The following is a 15,769-nucleotide window of genomic DNA, read 5'->3' on the forward strand; positions in this document are numbered from 1 at the left end:
TACAGCATCAACCCTAGTGTTTAGACTAACCCGCTTTGCCCATCACTGACCTTTTAATCCCTTTCAGCATTACTACTCATAATACAACTCTCTCCTTCTTCCACCTCATTTTGTAAGCATGGCTTGCAACTCTTACCTCCAGCAGCATTGCTTTGCGCCTATTTTATTCTCTTGTTTCAATATAGCTTAAATCAAACACAGAGGTGCCAAGCCCAAGGTACCAAGCCATCAGAAGCACCTCGTATGATGATACCTGCCCTCGATGAGCACATCTAAGCGAGAATGCTGAATGGTCTCCACTGTCCCTCCAGCCTGGGCAGTCGGGGAGCAGGAGACTCCACCGAGGTGTCCATCTGCTCCCCATGTTTAACAGGTCATGATTTATTGCTTTGCCCCTCTGTATGACGTGTCATTCACAAACAGTACTGACACTACTTCAAGAGCACTAATAAAAATGCTTCAGTTGGGTCCACTGCTGGTTCGCTGAAACCCTTCTAAAACTCCATCCATTTGACCACAATATCCTGTCAATGGCCATTGTTTGAGACCCAACTACTGTTCTTAATGTGATTAACATCATCTTTATTTGATAACATACTGCCAATTTTCTTAATCAGAATATCAATTGGTACTAAAATGCCTCAGAAGTCACAGTTCTCTGGGACACAATTTAAAGCACAGCTTCATTTGTTGATACATCCCCAGAGACTTCAGCACAGCACCTGGTCTGCAGGCACCACAGGACAAGGCTTACTTCTTAGTGCTGCTGCTCTCCTTCGAGCTACTTAATTTGCAAAGAGTAATTTGAGCACAGTCAACTTGATTTAATTTCCTAGTGAAGAAATAAACTGGCAGCCTATTTAGGCATTATTAACTTAATATGAACTTGACAGTAACTTGCAAAGTAGATCTGCTCTAACAAGACTGAGTTCAATTCTTTAAGCACTCCTTTATTATCTGAGGTTTGGCTGTCTCAGTGTTCTTATATGAAGACATTTTTAAGAGGTGTTTATTGCATGCCTATGTATACACGGCAGAATCACGAATAGGTAAGTTGAAAACAGTAACCTTTGAAAAATGGATTTTCACAACTTGCCAGATCTATGGCTTTTGAGAGACATAAGCTTTGAGAAACTAAAGAACTCAAAGTGAAAATCCACATATAAACACAATGGTGTCTTTAACCTTTAAAGGTGGGTTCTCATCCATTCTGTGCACTTTTGCAAAGACCAACTAGCTACCTAGTGACCACCTACCAGCTCAGAAGTCAAAACTAATCGCCCAGCGCTACTGAAGGCACTAGCCCAGCACCATCCAGGATGAAGAGTGCACATCAGACAACCTGCCACCAAAATCCACCACAACACGAGTCCTGCAAGTCCAAACACATATTGTTATTTCTATGGGAATAAAAACACAGCAATGAGTCCTGCAAATTACACCATTATTATGACTAACATCCTATTTAAACAACTCTTATCACATAAATAGCTTTACTGTATCTATTGTTGCATCCAACTTCTGCAAAAAGCTTCAAACCAGATAACTTCCTTAAAGCAGCAGTTGCTATGAAATTGCACTATGGATCTCCATCTTATTGCTCCCTTTGTGTTCTGCTAAAAGGGTCCCAAAAAAACAGAGAACATACTGCTACATGCCTGTGCTAACCATCTGTGTCATAACAGCATGCATTAGTACAGGTTTATTTTACTGTACTGATTCTCCTACCAAATGTGAAAAATATATTTAAAATACAGTGCATTCAAGATTTCCAAAGAGAAAAAGAGAATTAGAGCATTCTCCGCAAATTTCAGTTTATCCTTTCCTAAACCATAATATGCTTTTTGTCCAAGAATGTGTGACTCTGCTATATCACTTCACTAATGAGTCTATACACGACACTTCAAACAGCTGCAGTTTCAGAAAATAAGAACGTATTGCACTATTGTTGCCTTTAAGACACCCAGATGAAAATCAGCGTTAAGATAAAAATCAGCTGCTTTGGTCAGATACATCAGAGATAGATAGTGCAATCACTCTGAAAACAATTAATTTAAGGAAACTTAGAGGTAAATTTTAGGAGGACTCAAACTATAATTAGGGTATGAAAATGAAGATTACAGCACAGTCTTTTCTGCTGTAGCAACAAACATATGTTTATAGCAGAGAGGTTTTCACGTCCATCATCCCAAATTATCTGAAATTTATTTTTGAATACAGTATTTTCATTTTACTGTTCAGTTTAGTATGTGAGAACAAAATTCTGAGGTTTTGTTACCATTGTGTATTACAGGCACACTGTCAAACAGGAATAAATTGTCCCTGTAAACAAAAACTTCTAAGACTAAATGCTGAAGGAGCAGCACTTTTAATGGTTAAGCTCAATTTTCCAGACATTCCAGAAAACAGAACTGGTTTAAAAATAAGGTACCTGCACACTTTTTTCTTCTGAAATTAGAGGGATACAGTTATCTTCAAAAACCTATTTTTAAAGGCTTCCAGCTATCTAACTTCCCTGGGTTATCTGATAACATTTTGTCTTCGTTTCCTAGTTTTAATTGGTTTTGTTTCTTCGCTCTTGTATGTTGCCTACAAATAGAGAAATGAGCCAAATCAGGAAGAGATCATCAGGGTTAATTATACATAAGTAACAAAGAAATCTCAAGTCCTATTTGTGGCAGCATTGGATTCTTATCCCCTCTCTAAGTATGAGATATTCAATAAAACAAACACAAAAGGTGAACCCAGGAACTATGTCCCCATTGATTCAGGTACTTTTCAGGGAGGTTTAGTATATAGTCTCCGAATCCCCTACACAGAGCCTCTGTTTTCCCAAGTGCTGCCCAATTTTTGTTCTGTTTCTTACTGCACCCAGGCTACTTGAAATGGATGTAAAATGCCTGGGGTTTTTATCATCTCTCAGGCTACTGATCGTTCTTACTGTTACCACTCTGGCAGGAAGCATGGCTCCCAGAAAGCTGCTCCAATTAAAACAGATTTCCGCTCTCGTACCAGGAATAGGCTCTGGATACCCCCCAATAATCTTAAAATGGATACTCCCATTAAATTATTTCAATATAAAAAGATTTGCTGAGACTACTGATCTCCAGCGAAGCATCCGTGTTTCGTCTTGAGAACACATCTTAAGTAAATGTACTCTCTGGATTTTTTCCTGCTCCCTCTTTACTAAATGGCAAGACCCCTAGGTGTACAACAAGATCAAGTCAGCTGCCACTGTCCACCTTCTTTAGCCAGCAAAAGAAACACTGCATTGCTATAAATTTAAAAAAAAATTAAAGGGAGTTCTCCTGTTAGAAGCCCCAGAAGATGCCAGCCGTTATCCCTGAGCTTATTCTTCCCCTACCAATTTATGCTTTGCAATGTTTGTCTTGGTTATTTGCAAGGTTTTCCTGTAGGTTATTTCCAAGGCTTTCCTGTAGGTTATTCTCCTGCCAGTTCAGTGCATTGAATCAGCTCACCACACAGTCAGTCAAGCATCACAGATGGCGTAGCAAGGTGGTCAGTCCCCTTCCTCAAACTCATGGCAGGATACACCCTGAGGATGCTGGTTTAGTTCCTGAAGCCAAATTTAAGGTCATTTAAGTCAATAAACTCATGGTTTTACCAGAAGATGTGGTCTCACCTTTCCTCCCTTCTCCTTGGCCATGTGTTCCCAAGTACAAGTTCACACCAGGTGGGCAGCTCCAAGCAGAAGGTGTTGGTATATTGGTCCCATCAGTATCTCATGAAACGATGCCTTTAGCACAAGGGACGTTAAAGAGCGCGGCAGGAGGGAGGGCAGAACTACATCTTTTGCAACACTGAGGACTTGCACCCACCTAAACCAGTGACAAAACTAGGTTCTCAGCCCATCTGATGCACATTTTACAGATGGGGAACTGGGGTAAACGACACTTCTCTACCTCTAAAAGCACTCTTATGTTAACTACAGTTTGTAAGTGGCTCAGATGGTCTGAGAAGGAAGCCATAAAAGTACTTGAGGTGTTTTTAGTATGTAGTCTAAATACTATATCATCAAAATACTATCTCCTGATACTTGGCTACCAGAAGAGCCTTTAGAGCATGCTGTATTTTACATCTGGAGGAAAGCAAAAGCCTTAGTTCAGAGAGGATATGTGCTGTATCAAGGGAATGAGCTAAAATTACTGCAAGACACCTACACAAAACTTCTTGTCTTCAAAGAACAGTGTCAGGATTTCTGGATTTGGGTGCCAGCGCTTCAGGAATTTGCAGTCATGAAATATAATCACAATTCTTATTCTGCTGAGACATAGATACAGATGGCAGCAAAGAGTCCCTTTGTATTCGAGTTTATTTTGCACTGCAGTATCTCGGAGTTTGGGGTTGTACCTTTTAGCATCAAAAAGGTTCTTTTAGCATCAACAAGAATTTACAGTTAGCCCTTCAGGTAGCAGGCATTGCTTGAGAAGTTATATGGCTGCTAGTAAGAAAATTAGTATCTTATGTCCACTGGGTGGTACTGATTTACATTTTTCTTCCTATGGATGTGCCACAGCCAGAAGTAACAGTAATGGGCATAATTCAAAACTTTCTAGATGAGTGACCTCACTCCAGAACAGCCCACGCTTATACAGAGCCACAGATCTGACACCTGCAAAAGTTCACATTTATTAACTCTGACAGTGAAGCAGTTTTGAAACTTGTCAAGATACAGAAAATGTGTGTCCCTGTATTGGTCCTTAAGATTTTCCCATTTTATTTTATTTTTAAATCAGAACAAGTTACAAACTCTGAAGACAAAGATCTCCTGCTTCTAGAACTTAACTGTGCAAGTCCATTTTCTCCTTCCTCAGGACAGCCCATGCTTCTGGTACCCTGCCAGCACCTCAGGAGGGCAGGCAGAAACCAAAAGCCAAAGAACAAGGGACTGTTTTCCCCAATGTCGTTCCCACTATCTTTTGGGTAATATAAACACACATAATAAGCAAGAAATATGAAATAATAATAAAAAGGTAAAATCGTAAGAAGGTCAGATAAAACCTAAAAGTACTGAAGACGCATAAAACTTCCACCAGTTGCCACCGTAGGAAAAAACCTCAGTGATCCATAAGCCCCGCGGCTTATCTCGATAGCCAGAAAATCCTGATAACACCAAGAAAGACATATTCCAGAATCAATGCCACCCCTGCCCCAGGAGAAAACTCTGCTGAAGTCCTCTCAGATTTAGAAACAAGATTGTTAACAAAGTAAAGCCCAGCTAATCCTGACTGCCAGCACAGTCCTGGGGAAAGAGGTCTCACAAGGAGATAAGATTCAAATCAAGAGTTTCACAGATCAAAGGCACCAGCCTGAATTGTAAACTGAAACGAGTAAGACACCAGAATAGTCTCTGCAGCACTGATGTTACGCACTTTCTGAGAGAGCCATTTCCACGTAAGTGGAATAATTTGCTGCCGCTTTGAAACCTGTACAAAACTTAAAAGGGCACAATGAAGGAACCCAACCAGGCGACCCTGTAACCCAAGCAGGCGACCGTGAGCACAGGGTCAACAACCTTTTCATTCCTTCATGTGCTGGAGAAAGGGGGGGAAGTCATCGCTGTGGCATCTCCTAATGTTTCATTTATCTATCTTGGGAAGTACAGGCATTACCAACCCTTTTTGCCATATTCCAAATGGGAAACCGAGGGACTGCTTACGCAGTTTGTGAACTAGAGGGAAACTGTGGGCATGGAAAGAACTGGATGCTCGTCTCCCACAATCTGACCATGAGATCATCAGTCATCACTAGCAAAATACCGGCCACAAAAAGAAAGCTTGGAGATTCAGGTTCTCTGGCAGAGAGATGTCCCCTGAAGTGAAAGCATAAGGCTGAACCAGATTACGAATTCATCCAAAAAATCTCCATTGCAGATGATTCTGTTACATGGAATTTTAGATGAAAAGGATAAAACCAGCAAGGCTGGCCACAGACTGGCCTAAACACATGTGAGTAAAAAAAGCTTCCCAAGGGCTGAACACAAACACAGAGCATCAAGCTTTGTTTTGCTAGAAGGGGAAACTATGTAAACCGCAGAGAACAGGAGAGAATACACACACTGTCGAGCCTACTGACAGAGCCAGAAACGTCAGGGAAGAGCATCAGGAACACACGAGAAAGTCAAGGACAGCCAGAGAAACACCCGTGGTGTAAGTCACAGAAAAACTCTCCACGTGAGTACGTGTGCATGTGGGCACACATGTATTTAGTGCTGGCAGGAAAAAACGACCTTGGAATACTGAGCAAAATGGTCTCCTGCTGTTTGCTTCAGACTGCGTTTGGAAAAACCAGCCTCTGCAAACATGCTCTGTGAATCAGCACGATTGCCTCTGAGAAGTACCTGGCTGTCATCAATTTCCTCTTTCAACAGACAATCACAAATATTGGCTAATCACTCTGGTCAAAAGAAGCAACCATGCACACCGGGAGCTGCAACTCGGCATCAGCTGGAACTAAGCAGATGAGAAAAGATTTCAGGGGTCCTGGAAAAGAACTGAAAAGGAAAGTCTAAGTCAAGGTTTGGCAATCTTTTTATGGTGTCATGCCAGGCTTTTTCTTCCCCATGCTCGAGTGTGCTAAGAGAAACCTAGCAGGATCTGGTAGAAGCTGCCTCTCGAACAGACAGGAATCTGCTAGTTGATGGTATCTTGCTTTTACACAAGGCAGCGGCTTTTGCTGAGCATATAGCTCAGGGAGAGTCAGAAATTGCAACCTGCTGCCTCTTGCAAATGAGTGCCTCAAAATGCCAATGCTATTAGCCCCACACTCCATTCCTAGTCTGATTGCACATCCACAGGTTGTTGATCCCTGAGCTAAAACATGCATCCAGTACTAGATGCAAGAGAAGGCAAAAAAAGGTCATCAAACTGAACAAGGCTGCACGACTGATGAGAATATTTGGATTTGAGCGATGGAACAATATTGCAGGGAACAGAGAGATCATGAATTGCAGAGCCAGCATCTTTCCAACTAATAAGACACCTTCCCAGATGAAACTGCTGATGCATCCAGGAAAGGAATAAGCTAAACGCAAGAGAAGGACACTTAGAAGGGGAAATGAGGTTCAAAGTCAGACAAGAGCGTCCATAAAGAAAATGAATTTTCTGTTGCTATATATGGATGCAAGGAGTCTAAGTAACAAGCAGGAACAAATAAAATCCTGACCGGCAATAAGAAAAAAAATGAAACCTGATGTGATGAGCATGTGACTGGACTTTAAAATTATTAGCTCGACGGTGTTCAGATACGAAAGGGATGCAATGGCTGCAACATACCCCTACAAAGAGGGGGAACTGTCACCTCTTTGACAGTTATCAGGACTGCAGAAGAACTGAATTTCCAGGGCAGCTTGGCAATAACTCGGTGTGTTTTAGTGGGTGAAGCCCAGGAGGAGGTTCTGGGAAGAACCGAGGCAGGGAGCAGGGTACATGACTCCATAGGCACATGAAGGGGGAAAAAAGATGTGGGGTTATGGAGGAGACAGGAGGGGTACAGAAACTCTCATGCAGCAATTAATTATAGGGGATTAGTTTCCCAAAATGCTAGGTGACAATTTATAACACAAAGTAACTATTCCGGACCTCATTACAACCAATAAAGCTGCAGTAATCACTGGACTGTAAGTCTTGACAGAGGAGAAAAAGAACAGACTCGCATTTAAATATATCTAAGTCTAGTAATTCAATCAAGATTGAAGAATGCCTTGATTTAAATAATTGATTTTAACTTGTATGACGTTTGTACTTTTTAGTTATCATCTTAATGAAATATCAACATAATGAAAACAGGCATCACTTAAGATGTTGATTTTTCTCAAATATAACTTAGCAGAGGAGAAATTAAGGAATTTGCATATAGATGATCCACTTATATTCACTCACAAAGTTTCAAAGTGCTTTTGGGATCAAAAAGGAAATAGCTACAGAGCGGAGTTTGGAAAAGCCTCTAAAGCAAACTAGATATTTCACTGCCCTTGCAATCAGTGGGAAGATACTAGAAAAATTATTAAGCAACCTATATAAAAGCAACTACAGGATAAAGCAAAACATGAAGCAACACGGCTGTGTCAAGATCAAATTGTGTCAAAGCAAAATAGCCTGGTGAAACTCAATAAAGACAAGTGCAAGAGCAGCATACACTGTGCAGGAGAAGAATAACTAGCTAGGCTGCTGGACGAGAGAAAATAACCTAGAGGGTATATTGGATCACAAATGAATATAAGTCAACAATACAATGGATTGGGGGGGGGGAGCAATTCAGATTGTTTTAATAGAGTGCCACGTGGAAAATAGCATTACTTCATTTTATACAATGCTGACAAGGCCACAGAGTACCGAGCCCATGTTCGGAGAGAAGCAAGTACATCAGAGTACAGAGGAAAGCTGCAAAAATAATAAAGAGATTTGGAAACAATATGATCCATGAGAACAGATTAAAGAACCTTGTTCAGCCTAGAGGAAAGAAAACTGAAGGAGAATGTAACACGCTCCCATCAGTGACAACGGAGACAAGAGGATGGGTTATTTTGCACATCCTCTGGAGTGAAGCAGTGTCTTAATCTGACAGAGAAATAAGATATGGGAAAAGCTTTTAACTAAATTGGTTAATCACCCACTACCAGCTACCTAAGGAGGCTGGGTACCTCCTAAACTGGAAGATTTTAAGGAAAAATTAGGAACATATTTGTCAGGGATGCGCTAGATACACTTTATCTTGCCTCAAGGAGGGGAATGGACTGGAGACTCTCCCGAGCTCTCTACTAGCTCTGCATTTCAGTAAGAGAAGGTGCCTCAGAGGACCAGGCTGTTGAACTAGAGAGTCCTCAAAGAGTCCTCCAAAGAGTCCCAACATTTCTGAGACCCTGAGCCTTCAATTCCAATATTTTTTGGAATGCAGGAGAAAATTTGGAAGACAAACATTTCTAACATGAGAACATCAGGGCAAAAAGATGACTCAAGTAACTATCAATCAGCCAGACATCGGCTCTGGACAAAATAAGGGAAAACTCAATCAGACTTGATCTAGACTTAAAAAGGACAGGAACAAAATTAACAACAGTCAACACAGTGTTATGGAAAATAGGCCTTGTCAAACAAAGCTGATTTCCTTCTTAAATGAGATTCAAAATCAGGTTGATAAAGGTAACTGCTGCAATGTAACAGGCAAACTTTTGTTGAGCATGACATCTTGATTAAAAAATTACCACTCTACTATGTCAACAAAGCAGCTAAACAGATTTTGAGTTGGCCAACTGACAGATGACTAAAAGCACTCATCCATGGAAAATTGCTGTCAACAAAGTGAGCTGTAGTAGGGTTCTGGTGGGCTTCATACAGAGCCCGGTACGGTTCAAGAAGTCCACTATAGCTCTGAAAATTAATATAATCACAGACAAGATCTGTGAATGGTCCTCTGGATGACAGATGAAGAGGACAGGCCAACCAGACACAACAATTCAGACTGCAAAGGCCACTCAAAGTAGATTTCAATACAACCAAACGCAAGGTACTACATCCAGAAAACAAAATCTGAAAGCCAGAGACCCTGAAACACAGTCCAAGGCACTGTCAGGCAAGAAACTGCCCAACACTTCCCAGCTCAATGCCACATGTTTAACTTACTCAAAATAAAAGCTGAAAGACCACTTAGTTATGGAATTACGAGTTCCCTCCAACAGGAAAAGTTATCAGGTATCAAAGGACCTTTTAATTTAGCCAAGAAAAGGCTTTTGGAAGCAATAGTTGGAAACTAATTCAAATTAGACCTCATTTTTTTAATCAGAGAGGGTAATTCATTGCTGAAAATATATCAAGAGAAGTGGCACATTCTTTGTGACTTGAGATCTTCAAACTAAGACTGACTGTCCTGGTAGAAGGTAAACAGTAGCCCAAAATAAATAGTCATTAGGCTCCTTTTCCAGGGAAGATCTAAGGATCTGTGGTTTCGAGGAGGTCAGACTCATTAAGACTTAAGCTCTAGGAACTCTCTTCTAAGTCCATACAGAAAGCCACCAACATAGCATCTGAGCACATTCCGACAGCACACAAAGCAAATCAAATCCATCTCCTGGACTCTCCAAAGGAAGAAGCAGCACAGCATCTCTACCCAACCTTGCTGTGCAATGGCAGCTAGAAACCTCCAGGCTCCATTCTTCCGTGGTAAAAACAGAGATAGTACATCTACGCACAAGGATCTTGCAAGGCTTAACCCAGGAAGGTCTGCAAAGACCTTCCAAGAATCTTGGACAGAAGCAGCCTTAATGATATACATACAGCTGCCAGTCACTGTGGTAGAGTCAGCATCAGAAAGAAAAAGGGTCACTCTTGGAACACCTTCACAGTGGTGTTGTGGAAGAGAGGGAGAGAACAACACGCTTCGTGCTGGACACTTTGCTAAATGGCAATCCAAAAGCAATCAAGAACTCTGAGGGTTTTATGCCTTTTCTTCAAAAGTTGTTTGTAACATAAAATGAGGGCTTTGATTCACAAACCAGCAAAAACTCTAGGTAACACCAATCTGCTGTAAACCGCTCCAAGATCATTTTACAAAGCCTAAAGCAATTTAAGACATTATTTCTTGATGGTAACGCTAACAAACACATACATAAAACCAAACTCCAGGAATTAAGAAAGAAAAGCTAAAACTCAGATGAGAACAGATGTAACACCACATTTATCTATTGAGCCCAAAACATAAGTCTACTACCACAGAAGTAGCCAACTCAAACCAAATATCTTCTCTACAACTTTGATTTGTGTGCGTGTGTGTTATATATGGACAGTGAAAAAATTCTTATGGAAAGAAATATTTTATTGAGCTTCCAAATGAGATCAGTCCATATTCAGAAGACTCAGCTATCCAGGAATGTGTAGCAGCTGAGATTCGGATGCTACAGTAAAGAAAAAGAAACAATTTCTCAGATTTATGGCACTGCATTTTAAGACCTCAAAAACTCTGTTGTGAATACAAGTCAAATAAAGACCAGACTTGAGCTTTAACCAACTTTCCTTGCACTGGTTTTACCTCTCACTTGCATCACAGTAAGAGGCAAGGATGACTGTCAGGAGAGCCTTCGGGTGACCCTGTTCTCGTGGCCAAGTGACCACCCTCTGAATACAGCACTGGCCACTCTAGGACAAGAGTAGAGGATGTGTAAAACAAGTCTGATTTCCTCCTCCAAACTACCACAAGGCCAAATGAAAACCTTATTCTAGCTGCCTATACCACACAACATCGAACCCGAAAAATATGTGTAATGCCTTAGTTTTTGCGAAAGCCATTAAATGTCTCATTAAGTGATAACATACACCGGAAACTAAAGAAAATTATTTGCAGAATAAACTACTACAGCATAAATGTTCATATGGGGACCTATTCCAAAGTAATTGCACTTTAAATGCTCACAAGCTTAATTCAAAATACTTTTCAACAGGGACAAGTCCTTAGAGCCTGCCTGTCCGTACAGACACTACATTCATCTTGGTTGAAAAATCATCAGGAATTGTAACGAGCGATCTTACTTTGTCCACCTAAATGGCAGGAGAAGATCAAACATGCTTGGAGACTTCTTTCAGTCAGGGCCAAGTATCTCTAGAAACAGGTCAAGCCGAGTAGTACCCATGTAGGGACATTCAAACAAGTCATTTTCCAGAGATCACCTCCAGCTCTGTCTTGTCAATAAAACAAAACAAGGTGTCTCCTATGTAAAATACATATGTATACACACACATATGTACACACAGAATGCCATCAAGTCCAAAATCTTGCATTGAACAGGATGACCCAGAGAACAGGAACAGACTCATCTGTTGGGACTGTGAAGAGTCTTAGGAGTTTGTTATGAATAATCACGTAAACGCCCTTGTCCATTAAAAAAGCAAGCTGTCATTGCCTACAAATTCAAGTATAAAGAACTGAAATGAAAATGGGGAAAAAGCAGACTGTGCTTAAAACTTCTCACTAGTCTTCAGGACGTATTTCCAACATCAAAAGGATAAAACCCACTCATTATCAAATTTAGAGAGTTGGGTATCTAAGGCCAAAGAAAGCAAAAGCCCAAACACTGTGCTTTAATTCGTAGCAGATAAACTAAAGAGTCTGATGCCATAAAAGAGGCAGATCTTTTTTATTAAGTTCTACAGCAAATTAGAAGCAAGAAAAAAAAACCCTGCAGAACCCAAAATGTTATGGTCTATTCTAACTTTTGCTGCAGTCTGCAATCTTTATCCATTTTATCAAAGAATTAGACATGCCTAGCAGGCACGATGGCATCTATTCTTCTTCTGCCAGTTTAGTATTTTTTCTCTCACAAAATACTCTAAGCTTGTCTTCAATAATCCTCCCAAATCTCTAACCCTTGCTAAGACAAGGAAGGCAAAAATGTTCAGCCTACAAATACACTTCAGCATTAATCTTCCTATTGAGAAAGTTACTGTATGAAAGCTATGATAAACCCCATTTTTCTGCTCTGCCTTTTAATTTTCCCACCTTCCAGTTTTCCACCTGACCGTTCCACTCAAGGAAAGGAAGGAAAGACAGGGAAAAGTACAGCCAAATACAAAACAGCATCTCCAACAGAGGACGGAAACGTGTTTTTCCAGCTTTTACAAATCCTATGGCAATAACCTCCTAAATGGTTTGCTGGAGAGCATCAACAGGCCGGCATTTTTCCTCCCAGAATGCACACAGTCACTTGAAATTCCTTTACAGAGCTCAGGGTTTTCAGCACATCCATCGTAAACAAAGCTCAGAAGAACTTTTTAAAAATGATTCAAGTCCCACTCACACTGTGAGGAAACCAACGTGTCTCCGTCTTCCTCAACAGAACCTCATTCCCTATAGAGTTCTTTGAAAAATAAAGTATTATGCCATGAATGTCATCATCATCACTTCCCTACAGGGTTCCAACAGGAAAGAGGAAAGAAATATAAAGTTTACTTCAATACCAGCATGATGAACCACATCATCTGCTTTCAGACTGAGAGGCAGTGAGAAAGAGATTTAGAAAAATACATAAATAAAAAAATGCTCATATTTGAGTGAAGTTATATATTAAAAACCTATCTGGAAATTACTCAGACCTGTGTATTCATGTTCCTGTTTGGTGCCCAAGACAAAAAAAAACAAAACGGCCTGGTTCTCAAAAGCTGCTTCATACTCAAAAGCTTCCACAAATTTCAGAAGATCTGCAAATGCTGGATATACCTTGAGAGCTGGATCTTCCCTGACTAGGATCTTAATTATGGGTCTGGGATTCTTGCTTCAGACACCCATCACAAAGTGCACCTGCCTCTCAACAACAAAAAAAAACCCCTGAAAATTCACAACTCTTTCTGTTGTTACCAATTCAAACCAACATGTAAATAAACATAAAATCCCACCTCAAGATTATCCACCCAACAAAGCAAAGCATCAATATATCAGAGCACAACACCACAAAATATATACCCTATAGATGTTATTCCAAAACCTGCAAGACAAACAAGCGCTTACTTCCTATTGATTTTTACGTGAAGGCCATCAACCACCACACACGTAATACTTCCAAGCTCTTCCCTCACCTGCTCAAAACTTCTCCCAAACTCCCTCCCACAGCCCCTATATCTTGGTTGAGCAAAGGACAACATGGGCTCCACCTGCACGTGTCCCAACCAGCCAGTGAGATGCTGTCTCCTAGAAAAGTAAGGGGAACTGTTATAAGCTCTGTTCCCTGGGTAGAAGCACCGATTTTATTCTCTCCCCCTCAACCCGGCAGTCAACCTTCTCAAAACTTAAAAAAACAGATAAAGCTAGATTGTCTTCTACGTCTACAGCCCTTTGAAATCTGGATCAAAGTGCAAAGGGAGTGCAGAACTACTGGTGGGCAGGTAGTGCAATCACATCATCCTTACTTCCTCAAGAAACCGAGTTTACGTGAATTTGCATAAACAAACATAGCACTGCCATTGACATTTTCCTCTCATATTTAGTGATATCAATGTTTTAAACACAAAAATAGGAACAGAATGATTCAGCTGAGTGGAAAGAACAAGAAGGTAACACAATTTAGACACCTCTGGAGAACTGCATCTGTTCGACTGGCAGGTAGTTGAGTCACACGGAAATAATTCTTGAAAATTTATTCCCAGTTGTAAAAAGTGAAAGATTAGGAGCCAGTATTTTTTAATTCCAAGAGTTAAAAGACCATCAACAGGCAAAAAATAGATAGGTGGATTTTATTTATTGTCACTGAAACAAAAATCTTCATCTACGTATTGAAGAGACCCGCAACAGCATACGAGAATCCAGTAACATCAGACGGGACTAATCGATTTGCATTTGAAATCAGCAAAAAGATGCTGTTTACGTAGTTTGGAAAAATACTGTAGAATATAACGAGAACACTTTTCTCATTCAGTCATTTTGGATCGAATATTTCTATGGACTGAACATGATGACTTACGGGTTTTAAGCAACACAATTGAGCCTGATTGATTAGAAAGATCACGGTACATTAAGAAACGAGACCAACGCGAATAGTTACGAACCTCTCCTTCACAGCCAGCTTCTTCTCAGACACACGATCTCACCCGCAAATAAATCAAAAGCGGCACTGTAGAAAAATCACCTCGTTTGCACTTTGAAAGCGATGCAAGAGACACTCCTCCCCGAGCACGCTGGCTAATAACGTGGTTTTCCAGGGGATGCTTCAAATACTTCTTTGTCGTACAAGCGCTGGGAGGAGGAGACTGGCAGGACATCGCACGTCTCTCGCCTCGTGACAAGGGTCAGCCCGAGCACCTCCGCGGCACAGGGAGACGGCGCGCGACCATCCACAGCCGCCCGAGGAAAAGCCAGCCGAGCGGAGCGCCGTCCGGCCGCACGTCAGCGAGGGCGAGGGGAGCTAATTCGGGACCGAAACGCGCAGTTAAGAACGCCGCGGTTTAAGGAGAGACTTATGAATTGCAGAGGAAACAGAAAGTACACGGAGCACTTGTGCTGCGGAAAGGGAAATCGGGGGCCTCTGCAGATACAATCAAGCCCAAAAGGCATGACTGGAAGACAAATGAAGATCATAATCCGGACTGAAGGAAAGAGTGAGCTCAGAAAGGAAGATATAAAAGTTGTATTTCCCTTTTGACAGCCTCATCAACTGCTACCGGCCGCTTGAGAGCTGGAAATCGGCGGAGAGCTCCTGGTGGAAATGTGGAGGTTTCTAACCACCAGAGGATAAAGGTCTGGAACGCTCCTCTGCCACAGGCAGCAGCAGAAAAACACCCAGGTTTAAAATAAGATTGAATTATGCTTGTGCCACGGTTGCTGGCTTTGGCGGCGGGTAGGACTTGGTGACCCGGGAGCTCCATCCCAGCTGCAAATGTCCCACTTCTCAGAACAGGAGATCAGTGCCAACCTCACGGCGATCGCCTTCGAAAACTTAACCAAAAGCGGACACTAACCTGGATTAAACACACGCTTCCCTTGCCCGAAGTGGCTGCATTTGCACCTACATCTCCAAACTGAGGTTCACAAGCTCTTCTAGACAGATCAGATAATGAAATTTAGACTCAATTTAATTATCATTTTGATTATGCTTTCAGTTGAGGTACTGAAGGCCTTTCGCAGAAATGCTTCTCCAAAGCATTTTCCCTTGCCTGAGAAACGTTTTCAGGAGCACCAGGAGCAGTATCACCTTTCTTTCCTGTTTTTGCCTGTTATCCGCGTGGTGGGTTACTGATACAGGGGAGCATAAAAACCTAACTGCAAAGAGCAT

General features: G+C 41.3%; 1 protein-coding gene across 6 annotated transcripts in view; it reads right to left on the minus strand.

Moving 5' to 3' along the window:
* The window catches only part of FAM168A (family with sequence similarity 168 member A), a 199,548-nt gene that overhangs the window by 181,079 nt on the left and 2,700 nt on the right, over positions 1 to 15,769 (minus strand). Inside the window, exon 1 of one of the 6 annotated variants that reach the window (XM_069808653.1) lies at positions 14,547 to 14,784. The exons of 4 other annotated variants lie outside the window; for them this stretch is intronic. The gene's annotated coding sequence lies outside the window, so the exon portion shown is untranslated. Of the gene's footprint in view, positions 1 to 14,546; positions 14,785 to 15,769 lie in introns of those variants that run through there. One more of the 6 variants, XM_069808655.1, reaches the window with a different exon arrangement.

The sequence above is a fragment of the Haliaeetus albicilla genome, chromosome 20 (assembly GCF_947461875.1).
Source record: "Haliaeetus albicilla chromosome 20, bHalAlb1.1, whole genome shotgun sequence".
NCBI classification, from domain to species: Eukaryota; Metazoa; Chordata; class Aves; order Accipitriformes; family Accipitridae; genus Haliaeetus; species Haliaeetus albicilla.